The 13049-nt window shown below is 33.9% G+C and overlaps 1 long non-coding RNA gene across 1 annotated transcript; it reads right to left on the reverse strand.

The window, feature by feature from the left end:
• Positions 1–531: 531 nt before the first annotated feature.
• Positions 532–1629, reverse strand: LOC141678521 (uncharacterized). Its single transcript, XR_012557778.1, has 3 exons — positions 1395–1629; positions 1238–1299; positions 532–891 (listed from the first exon to the last, which is right to left on the reverse strand). It is a non-coding gene; the product is annotated as an uncharacterized LOC141678521 (long non-coding RNA).
• Between the last annotated feature and the right edge of the window lie 11420 nt (positions 1630–13049).

Consider the following 13049-nt stretch of genomic DNA (forward strand, 5'->3'; position numbering starts at 1 on the left):
TTATAATCAACAAACACTTCCTTCCCTTTTTGGTCATGCTTATGTCATCCTTCTATGTCATCTTGTTACACTTGTCCTTCTCTTGTTGGTGTGATGACATCATCATCACTAACCACTTTGATTAACTCCTAATTACTTGGCTAATGACCGCTGATCTGTTATACGGTTCGCTTAACTTTCGTTCTCGTTTATCGTTTGAGGGATCATACCCGGGATCTTATTACTTGGGTTTCCTTAACCTTTCTCAATACATTATATTCCTTTTATGATCCTCTCTTATAATCCTTGAATTTAAATCATTTTTATCCTGTTACCTTATACTCAATTCTTTCGGTATCTGGTGGATTTTCGGGAAAAATCAAAATGTTCGAATTTGGATTCTGACGATCTTTACATACACTTATATACCATATAGAGTACTAATAAGATCTCAGAATAACAATAAAAGAACCTCTACAAGGTGTGGCATGAAAAATTTTTTTATTCAGCATAATCAACAAAATCACTATTCATAAGGGTTACAAAAAGTCCAAAATTTTGGGGTTATTACATATATTATTGCACATGTTAAAGTTAAAAAAACTTTATAATATATTGAGTGATAATGGCATATGTACAGGGCAAAAGAAGTGTTACATTATAAAAAAATCCGTGTTACATATCACTACTACACAGTAACTTGGTCACATTGGTCACATAATTACACAAAACTTCAATGAGTCATATAACACAAATAAATTTTGTCCACATAATTCTTCACTCATGTTAGGTTTAGGTGTGCTAACAAAAATCTTTACTCCTCTCGTATGTGATCAATGACTTTTCCACCGTGTCCCAGCATTGCATATTTCATGTCTCCACTTAACGGCGTTGTACTGGAACATGACATTCCTAAACATAATTAAGAAGTCAGCAACAAATTATTTCAATAAATAAGAAATATGAGCAAAAAGAAATATGTATATTCATCGAAATATATTATGGATATATAGATAATCAAATACTTATGGACCAAAACTGGATGTAATTAGTCACCTAGTTATCCATGTAAATTTATGATGGAGAAGACTATAAAGTAAGCATTATTTTAGTCACTAAAGATATGCACTACCCCCATTCTAAGCATGAGAATCGAAAAGCAAAAATAATTAGATATTGCAGTAGAATTCTACGTTGAAGAACGAAACTGTCAAACTTATTACTCAGTTTATTGCAAGGGAAGCAAAAAATAACATACCCGAATCACGTGGCTTAGTTATTATAAACTAATGGGTGCTTAAGTTGAGATTAATCAAATTCCTGTAAAAAAGTTTCATCTATTAAAACTTTAGGCAGAGAGAGACAAGGAGATGATAGAGTTAAATAATAAGAAAACAAAGCAAAAAATATAATACTTCTGGCTAGGAAGAGAAGATAACTTGTACAGTAACTCTCTCCACATTAAGTACACGTCCATGTTCAAATCAAGCCATTTTCACCAACAATTGCTACTGATAAACAAACAGAGTTTTGAGGAGTTTTTAGTTGTTTGAGGAAGTAGTGCTCGGATAAGTTTTTGTGCGTGACTTGGGAATATATTGATAAAATTAGAATTAGGCGGTTAGGGAATTTGTTTATTTAGATAAACTTAAATTACAAAACCACCTCTTATAGCACGATACGTTATCTTTTCACTCAAAAATGAAGGCGGGATAAATTTTTCATTGAGAGCGGGAATATGTTTGGCTAAGTGGACAAGTGGAGCAACTTTTTATTTTGTCTTTTTACACATCAATTAATTTATTTTCATAGTATAGACCTCATAATTATATGCCATATTAAAATATTTAATTATTTTATGACACAAATGTACCTAATATCTGTATATATATTCGAAATTATTTTTACACTGAACCTAGAAAAATTTAGGCCCGACCCTGAGTATAGGTATTATGACTTATGGTATATATTATTTAATAGAGTAGTGCCACATATATTAATTAGGTACTAAAATTTAGTTCCAAAAGATGTATCATTGGTGACTTAGCAATTTGGGAAGATGTTATTAGGGTAATAAATGTGAATTTAGAGGTCCAATATTATTAATTGAGTTGTAACCCATCAAATTATTACAAGTAATATTTGGGAAATATTTTGGGTATCAATTTAGCACCTCGAAAATTATTCTATTTGATAATATAATTGTGAATAAAAAACCTTAATTATATATTAATAAACATTGAACCAATTTTTAGTAATATAAATGTAAATAATATATAAAATGTTAAAAATAGTTGAGTATAACAAAGACGATGCTCTGTCTCAAAAGTAGACAAAAAAAGATACGGGTTATGTAATTAGATAAACAAGAACAAGAACAAATATAAAAAAGTGTAGCATTAATACAAACATAAATGCATATTTTCTTTTTTACGAGCCCGCAGATATTTAAAAATATATATTAACGAAAGTAGTTTCTAAAAAACTACCTGTAAATTGATAGTTGACATGTTAGCCTACAAGTTTGCATAAAATATTTAAATTTAAAGAAACTTGGGAATGCATATCTACAGCCACAAATTTAGGAAAATTCAATCATGGGTACATACGTGTAAGACTCTTTTTAACCACCTAACTATGTTATTGTTAATAAATTGTATCAAAGAAATAACTTATTTTTATCTACCAATGATTTTTACAAATACTTATAAGTAGATAAATATAACTTTTAGCTACTAATATATATTGGTAAATAATTTATTGGTAGATAAATGTCAATTTTCTTGTAGTGCATGTCTTGCAAAAAAGTTGTTCCATATCATTTGTGGGAGGGGCATATTACTAGTATATAAGTAGCGTGTTAACTCCATCAGTATGAGGCCTTTTGGGAGTGAACCAAAAATAGATCCCTGCGAGAATCAACCCAGAGCACAATATCATACTAAGTGGAGTTAGATCTGCTTATCAAATTCCGATAAGTGGTATAAGAGTTAAGGCTGTAACAGTTCATAATAATTTAAAGTGGGCTCTAGAATGGACCTAGGAAGAGGCAGGTTGGCTAACCCAAGACGGGTTAAGGGGGAGGAAGGTGGACCTTCCAAGATGAGCCTAGGGGAGCTAAAAAAGCATGGTGGATTATAGTATGGGTCAAGGGGGAGACAGATCTCACAATCAGGTAGAGGATTCAACAGATGTCGAGCCTGATGTGAGAAGAGGGAGATTGTTGAGAGTTGTCCCACATCATTTGTGAGAAGGGAAGATTGCTAGTATATTAAATTTGTCTACTTTCTGAATTTAAGATAGTTTATCGAGATTTCTTTTTGTTCTGTAGAGATGTCACATATCGGTAAGTATAATGACTTATCGATATATTGAGTTCTCTAAAGGTGTCTTCGACTTGTCGAGGTCTCCAGTTCTCTACATGAAGAATGCCTTGTCGATATCTCCAGTTCTCTACATAGGCTTTTGACTTGTCGATATCTCTAGTTCTCTACATGAAAATTTTACTGATCGATATCTCTAGATCTCTACATGAATAAATGACTTGTCAATATCTCTTGGGACTTCTCTACAAGTCATTTTGGACTTCTCTACAAGTCATTTTGGACTTCTCGATATCCCTTCATTTATGACTTGTCGATATTTGACTTGGAACATTTTTCCTAAAAAAATATTATTCAAATCCAAGTTGCTACACTTCTCTCTGAGGCATGATCAGGATTTGATCTTCTTCTAGAGTTTATTCCTTAGCTTGAAGACTTTTCACAGAAAAATCCTCCAGTCTAATCTGAAAGGATTATGTCCTAAGTCCAATCATGTATTAGGATTTAGGAATAACTTTTATGTAATCTGTTTTGATTTCATTGATATTAATAAAAGACTTGTTTTGTTTTTATTACGGGCTCTATCTATTTAAGTGTTTAAATAAGATATACCATAGTTTAGAGTAAAGCTTTTTATGGATTATGATGAGATCATAATAGTGAGACCTAAAAAGATGATAACTCTAAACTTAAATAGTTCCTGGTCATAGGATTACTAACTGGTAATTAATAATCGGCAAAGATCGGTACATACTATGTTTGCTTCATTATGAAGGATGTCTGTTCTCATAGACATTTGTGTGGTGACACTATAACTAGTATGTAGGTGCTTATTATAGAATAAGTTCAATGAAGATGACTCGCACAGCTGAACAACTGATGGAGTTCACTCACGTGTCAGCAATTGTTCACATAGTGATAGTTGTACAAGTATCCTTAGACTTGAGGTCATCATAGTCATCTTGTGTACACTGAACTATGCTTTGGTTTAGTTCTTAGTCTCCAGGGACAATTATTAGGGCTCTTCTGGGTATAGGAATTTGTACACGAAGATAGTGTATGATCAATAAAGGATCTACCCCTTCCAGTGAAGGAAGCGAATGTTCGAGGCTGATCCACTTATGCTAGTTCAGGAATCTCTGGCCAGAGTGAATGAAATTAGAAAGGAGTTTCTAATTTGCATAGAACTACGCATAGTAAATGGTAAGCAAAGTGATTGAATTAGATAGGCTTGACACGAGATCCATGCCTTGTATTTAATCGGGACATTGTAGGGTAGAAGAAGTTTATTGTACGGTAACTATTCACTGACAGGTTCTTGGTATTCTAAGCAGTGAATTCATATTATCCGGATAGTCGCGATATGTTGAGAAGCATCACTCACGATGTAGAATAAATGTGATTAATTAATTAATCATACTTAATAAATTAGAGAATTTATATAAATAATGATAAAGTAGTATTATTATTATTTATTTCTACTACCGGCTTAATATTGAACCTACAGGGTCACACCATAAAAAGAGAATGATTTAATGGTGGAGGAATTAATTAATAATGGCTAATAATTATTTATTTATGAAATAAATAATTAATTGACAAATTTAATAATTGATTAAATTAGATTTAATTGATTATAAATTAATTAAGAAAAGTTCTTAATATTATTAATTAAAGGATTTAATTTTTGGAAATTAAATCAAGAGAGAGAATTATTTCTAAAGTATTTAGAAAAAGGATTAATGATTAAAAGGTGTTTTAATTATTAATGAGAATAATAATTGGGATAATAATAATATTATTTATGGGAAAATTTCAGCTGAAAATTTTGTCTATAAATACACTATTATAGACCCTATTTTATTCTAACCCCATCGAACCCGAAAACCCAAAAAGTTTGGAAAACCCAATTCTCTCCACCTCCTTCCTCCTCCTTAACATCGTTTTCTTGGTGGATACCGGTGGAGTGCTTCACACTTGAGGAGCAACTGCTAAGGATCTCTGATCGTTGTCTCCGAATTATTTTAAAAGGTTAGATTCGATCCCTCGAATTTTTATTCACGATTTATATGCTTTTATTTGGATTTTATATGTGTAAAAGTGTTTTGCCATGCCCCGCTGCGTTTAAAAATCCAACAATGGTATCAGAGCATAGGTTGTATGCATACAGATCTGTGGTAAAAATTTCAGAATTTTATGTGCTTGTATGAATTAATTATGATTTTTTCAAGTTATATCATGGATTAATTTTTTCTGATGAGAAATCGTTTCTCAGAATAATTTTGAGTGTTGATCTGGGTTCTACAAGTGTTGTAGATCGTCTGGGTATTTTTTCATAATTTTAGGATGTATAGATTTTTTATTATGAATTTTTGAAGTTCTTGCAATTAAATTCATAATTAAATAAATCATATATATATATTATTTGTAAGTATATATATATATATATCTATACTGCTACTACCTGTTGAATGCTGCACGGAAAGAGGTGGAGAAGCAGACAGGAACAGGACTGACAGGCGCGGAAATCGATGCGAGAAAAAAAAATTCTGTCGGCTGCTGCAAAAACAAAAATAAAAATAAAATATAGGGGTGTAACGCATTCCGGGAATGCGTTACACACCTGTGGCGCATTCACAGAATGCGTTACACCCTTTAATGGCTTAAAAGGGGTGTAACGCATCACCGGAATGCGTTACAGGGCTTGTAACGCGTTTCTGTAATGCGTTACAGCCCTTCTGTTGATTTTAAAATTGATAGTTTCGTAACTCCGTTTTGGGCGTGCAATATACCGTTGGATTCGTTTTTCCGAGACGGATCTGATGGAGTGATCAATTTTAGTTTATATAAAAGTTTTAAACTGTTTATATTCTATGAAGTGTTTTAAAGCTGTTTTTGATCGTTTGAATTGATTTTAAATGCTTCTTGTGATACATAGAGATGTATATTGCTTGTTCTAATGTGCTAGATGATGTAACATGCCTACCTTGATGTTTATTCATGTTGATATATGTGATATATGCTTAGTTTATCATGCGATGATAGATTTAGGTGAACTTAAATAAATATAAGGCGTTTGTTAGACAACCTAGTATAGTGAAATTATTTCATAACCTTAAGAATAATATTATGAATAAAATCATGAGATTCTTGTGTTTGTGAAACACGTAATTGAATATGAATTTTCGATATGAGAGAAAGGATGATTCTGTCAACAACAGATTTCTATCTGTAAGAAAGGGTTATTAAGTGACGCCTCTTGACAATGCTCCACCCGATCTGGGAATCATCTGATTATTGATTATTGATTTGAAATATTTAATTTAAAAGGAAGAATCTCTTTATAATATGATTATGATTGTAACGTAATATAATCTGTAATATCCCATATTTTCAAATATTATTATTATTATTAATTGGAATTATTTATGTGATTTTAGGTGAGATACAGTTTTAATTCGGTTGCTGATTGATGTTGATACTTAAGTTGTTAAATATCAAAGGTGGTATTAATGCAGATGATTGATGTTGACTTCCCTATTTAGCGCGGGTAGGTTGTGAGCATCAAAGTTCGTATTAATATCTAATTTGATATGACAGTAAGATAAGTATTAATTTCAAGAGTTCGGTTTTGAATAAAGTTTATGATTCAATCCATAATCATTGTTTCATGTTATTGTGGTTTACGATATTTCCGTAAACACTGTTTTACGAGTTTTATTCTCGTTATGATTCAAAGTATTGCTGAAGCATGTCGCTCAAGAATATCAAAATGGTTTTGAATACAATTAAGGAATCAATTATGGGGTTCCTCCACTAGAATTTTATGATTCAGCAATTATGATTTTAACGGTTCTGCTCTGATGCAGATGTCGGTTTTATGTCAAAACAACTATATATATATTATAATTAACTTGCTGAGCATTTCTTTCGCTCATACTTGCCTGTTTTCAAATTTAACCTCCAGTGAGGATTAGCTTGCGCTGTTTAGCTGCGTAATTCGAGGAAGCAAAGAAGAAGCTTTTGGAAGGTGGTTGGTCCAGGGTTTACGGACTAGTGTAAGTTTTATTGTGTAAAGTTGTTTATATTATATTATATTATAATTGTGTATTTTATAGTTGGGCCTAGTATACTTCTTTTCGAAGTTATACTAGCGGGTTAAGTTTTGAGATTGAGAATTGTTGTAAAGAAATGTAAAAGAAAGTGAAAAATTTATTGATGGAATTTGGAATTCTTGTTTCTAGAACTGTAACCTTAAAAGATCTTGGAGTAGTTTGGGGTCATTTATGATAATTATCTTCCGCTGGCATTTATTTATTGATTTAACAGGTTAATTTGGATTGAAGTTTTATAGTGACGACCAAATCCTCTGACCCCGGATTTGGGGGCGTTACAGGTTGGTATCAGAGCTGATGTTATAGTAAACTAGAAACGAGTGTGTAGGAGTGTGTATAGCTATGTGAGGACGTTTGAGCTCATATCGAGTTCCTGTTGGACTATTGGATATAGTACCAACGAATAAGTTAAGATAAGGCGTATTTGTTTGAGATGATTGTGCTGAACTGGATGGAACTCCGGGAAGCTACAAATTTCTATTGTGGAATCTTCTAAAACTACGATTCGACGACGATGGAGATTATCGATATCCTTAGAAAATGAAGAAGTATCTAGAATCGGATGACGAGTCAACAGAAGAGTTCAAATTCAAGATAAATATTAAGACTTTGGCAATACCTTTTCTTTCTATAATTTCTTTTGACATCTCTCTCAAAAAAAAAAAAAAAAAGTAATTGTTAGAGGATATATTCCCTAACACTCATTTTCAATCCTATCTGTGTTTTAAATGTGCCAGAGGCTGTCGTGAAGCCTATTTTTCAGGTTTTGATAGCTCTGCCAAGTTATGATAATTTAACTTCCACTTTTCTTATTTGGTGGATGGTTTCTTGGTGATGTGACACCACTTGCTCATTTGGTGCCATAATTTTTGTTCTCTGGATTTCATTTCCTTCAGAAATATCATCTTTGAAATCTTTTCAGTTTTATTCATTTGATTTTCAATTCCGTTGATATTCTTTTATTCTGACTGAGATGAACAACCCTAACTATAGGGGACACAAGGTATACCTGTCTGTGTGATAGGAGTTGGATGGGACGCCATCACTTGTGTGTGTTGTGAATACATGAAGGTTAACAACCTTTAGTAGTGTCTTAATTTGGACACGCAATACCAAGTTCATTTGATCATATTGATCTCTCAGTTTTTATTTCATTTCAACAATACTTTTTCTCCAATTCAGATTCTATCCAGTTATGATATGAAATTCTTTTCTTTTCTATGATTTTATCATCCCAAATATTCGAAGGTATGCCAATCAAGTTAAGTTGAGTATCCTGTTCAAGTCAAAGTAAGGCGGTATGACGGAAAGTTGGTTAGAAAACTCTTAGTGCTCTCTTTTGCTGATTCCGAGGACGGAATCCTTATAAGGTGGGTAGATTGTAATATCCCATATTTTCAAATATTATTATTATTATTAATTGGAATTATTTATGTGATTTTAGGTGAGATACAGTTTTAATTCGGTTGCTGATTGATGTTGATACTTAAGTTGTTAAATATCAAAGGTGGTATTAATGCAGATGATTGATGTTGACTTCCCTATTTAGCGCGGGTAGGTTGTGAGCATCAAAGTTCGTATTAATATCTAATTTGATATGACAGTAAGATAAGTATTAATTTCAAGAGTTCGGTTTTGAATAAAGTTTATGATTCAATCCATAATCATTGTTTCATGTTATTGTGGTTTACGATATTTCCGTAAACACTGTTTTACGAGTTTTATTCTCGTTATGATTCAAAGTATTGATGAAGCATGTCGCTCAAGAATATCAAAATGGTTTTGAATACAATTAAGGAATCAATTATGGGGTTCCTCCACTAGAATTTTATGATTCAGCAATTATGATTTTAACGGTTCTGCTCTGATGCAGATGTCGGTTTTATGTCAAAACAACTATATATATATTATAATTAACTTGCTGAGCATTTCTTTCGCTCATACTTGCCTGTTTTCAAATTTAACCTCCAGTGAGGATTAGCTTGCGCTGTTTAGCTGCGTAATTCGAGGAAGCAAAGAAGAAGCTTTTGGAAGGTGGTTGGTCCAGGGTTTACGGACTAGTGTAAGTTTTATTGTGTAAAGTTGTTTATATTATATTATATTATAATTGTGTATTTTATAGTTGGGCCTAGTATACTTCTTTTCGAAGTTATACTAGCGGGTTAAGTTTTGAGATTGAGAATTGTTGTAAAGAAATGTAAAAGAAAGTGAAAAATTTATTGATGGAATTTGGAATTCTTGTTTCTAGAACTGTAACCTTAAAAGATCTTGGAGTAGTTTGGGGTCATTTATGATAATTATCTTCCGCTGGCATTTATTTATTGATTTAACAGGTTAATTTGGATTGAAGTTTTATAGTGACGACCAAATCCTCTGACCCCGGATTTGGGGGCGTTACATAATCCCTCTAAAAATAATATCAAGTAGTGATTGGCCAATGATACAACGGGCTTGTGTCGGTCATAGCCTTCCAACATGATAGAAAAGTAGTTTTTATTTTTGAATCATTGTCGGTTCGTGCTACAGCCGAGGGCTTTGATTTCGAAATAAGAAATACTTGTCTATTACATAGAGATGTGTACATTGAATAAGAATCTAAAGGTCGTTACGTGCCACAGTCGTGGGCCTTTGGGGACTGATTCAATTGTACGGAATGTTGGGTTTGACTTGACTTAGAATATTGAGTTTGTCGTGCCACAGCCGTGACTCAATTATTCAAGAGGCTAAAGTTTGATTAGGGAATAACATAAGATGTAATTGACAAGAGTTGTCTGCCTATTGAATATTACATGGCGTTTCGTGCCACAGCCGGGGTTGTGTAATGGAATGTAGGATCCCTATTCCCACTAGCATTATGAATGCTTAATTTTTCATGTAGGGGGTTGAATAAATTAGGAAAACTAGTGGGAGCCACTTATGAATAAAGACCCGATTCATATAGTGTTTTGAAATGAAATCGAATATTTGCTAAGTGTTGTTATGTGTTTATCATTTACAGATTTACAATATACATTATGTCTTCTGCACTATCACTCAGGAGCATACTAGATGCTCACAAATTGACTGGTCCTAATTATGCTGACTGGCTTCAAAACTTGAGAATTGTTCTCAGGATTGAGAAGCTGGAATACGTGATTGACTCACCTAAAGCTACTAAACCTGCTAGTGATGCACATAATGATGAACATGTTGTGTATCGTAAGTGGATAGATGATGCAAATATTGCTCAATGCATCATGCTAGCTTCCATGAACATTGAGCTACAGAAGCAACATGAGCATATGGATGCTCACACTATCCTCATGCATCTACAAGAGTTGTATGATGTGGCAGGGAGGACAGCTCGATATGAATTATCGAAGGAGTTGTTCGGTTGTAGGATGTCTGAGGGATCATCTGTGCATGACCATGTACTTAAGATGATCAATTTGATTGAACGTCTTGGACAACTTGGTTTTGCCATGGATGGGGAGCTGAGCCAAGACTTGGTCTTGCAATCGCTTCCGGGTTCGTTCTCGCAGTTTGTTGTGAACTTTCACATGAATAAGTTGGATGTCAGCCTGCCTGAACTCCACAACATGTTGAAGACTGCGGAATCAAATTTTCCCCTTAAGAAGAGTTCTGTTCTTCTAATTGGTGAAGGTTCCAATCCTAAGAAAAGGAAGAGGAACTTTTCCAAGAAGAAGAAAGTAGGTGAGAAAATGCCGGTTCCACCAAAAGCTGAAGACCCCAAGAGCAAAGTTGTTTGCTTTCACTGTAACAAGGTGGGGCACTGGAAGAGTAACTGCAAGGTTTACCTTGCAGAATTGAAGAAGAAGAAGGGTAGTGAGACTACCGCTTCTGATCCAGGTATGTTCATGATAGAAGTGAATATGTCATTTCTACTTGGGTATTCGATACCGCCTATGGTTCTGACATCTGCAATTCGTTGCAGGGACCAAGGAGAAGTAGGACTCTTGAGGAAGAGGAGGTGATTCTACTGATGGAAATGGAGCAAGAGTTGCTGCTGAGGATGTAGAATTATTTCATTTACATATGCCTACGGGCAAGACTATTGTTTAAAATAATTGTTATTTTGTTCCCTCGATTGTGAGGAATATTATTCCCATGTTAGACTTGGGTGGATTTTTCATTTATTATTGAGAATAATGAATGTTCTATTCTTAGAGATAATATTCTTTATGGACGTGGTGCTTTAATAATGGTCTGTATATATGTGACATAATTTACTTCAGATTGAACAAACTAATAAAAGAAAAGGGATGATGAAAATCTCACTTTATAGTGGCATTGCAGTCTCCATTTAGTACACATGGAGAGAGGGCTGCAAATTTGCTAGGAATGGTACACACAGATGTATGTGGACCAATGTCTACGCAAGCCATGGGTGGATTTTCATACTTCATTACTTTCATAGATGATAGATCTGGATTCAGATATGTGTTTGATGAAACACAAGTCTGAGGCCTTTGAAAAGTTCAAAGAGTATAAGTATGAAGTGGAGAAACAACCAAACATAGTATTATAACTCTTCGATCAGATCGAGGTGGTGAATACTTTAATGGAGTGTTTCTAGATTATCTCTAAGTAAATATTAGTCTCCCACTGGACTTCTCCAGATTGGTATCTGAAAGGAGAAATCGAACTTTGTTAGACATAGTTCGGTCCATGATGAGCTATGAGAATCTTCCAGTATTCCTATGGGGTTATGCATTGGAAACCTCAACATATTAACTAAATAAGGTGCTTTCCAAAATCTGTTCCTCAAACTTCGTATGAGATATGGAAAGAAAGGAAACCGAGTCTTAAACACGTTAAGATTTGGGGATGTCCAGCTTATGTCAAGAAAGTTGACCCAGATAAGCTGGAATATCGATCCGTAAAATGTAGTTTTGTGTGATATCCTAAAGAGACTTTAGGGTATTATTTTTACACCGATCATCGGGTGTTTGTCTCCAGACATGCTACCTTCTTGGAAAAGGAGTTTATCCTTGAAGGAAACAGTGAGAGCAAAATTAAACTTGATGAAGTTCAAGAAGCACAAACTACTACGGATCAAGTGGAAACACCTGTTCTGACTGAACAACCTTTTGTGAAACAGCCCATTTATAGGTCAGGGAGAGTGTCTTGCCAACCTGAGAGGTATTATGGCCTTGTCATTAAGAATGATAATGAGTTGTTGATCATTGATGATGACGACCCTGTGACCTATAATGAGGCTATGAGTAGTGTTGACTCAGAGAAATGGCATAGTGCCATGAAATCCAGAATGGAATCTATGTATACGGTATACAAAAGATAGATTATAGCAGATGGCCAGGTGGAGACCTTTAAGGCCAAGCTTGTGGCAAAAGGATTCAAACAAAGGCAATGTATTGACTTTGATGAAACCTTTTACCTATAGCCCTGTTAAAATCAGTTCGGATTTTGCTTGCGATTGCTGCTTACTACGACTATGAGATCTGGCATATAGCCAGATGGTTTTCTTTCCAAGGGAAATGAAAACCTAGTGTGTAAGCTACTACGAACCATATGTGGTTTAAAGCAAGCTTCTCGAAGATGGAACATTCGTTTTGATGAGACAATCAAAGAGTTTGATTTTATCAAAAACGCAGATGAACCATGTGTCTAC

The sequence above is a fragment of the Apium graveolens genome, chromosome 8 (genome assembly GCF_009905375.1).
Source record: "Apium graveolens cultivar Ventura chromosome 8, ASM990537v1, whole genome shotgun sequence".
Taxonomy (NCBI): Eukaryota; Viridiplantae; Streptophyta; class Magnoliopsida; order Apiales; family Apiaceae; genus Apium; species Apium graveolens.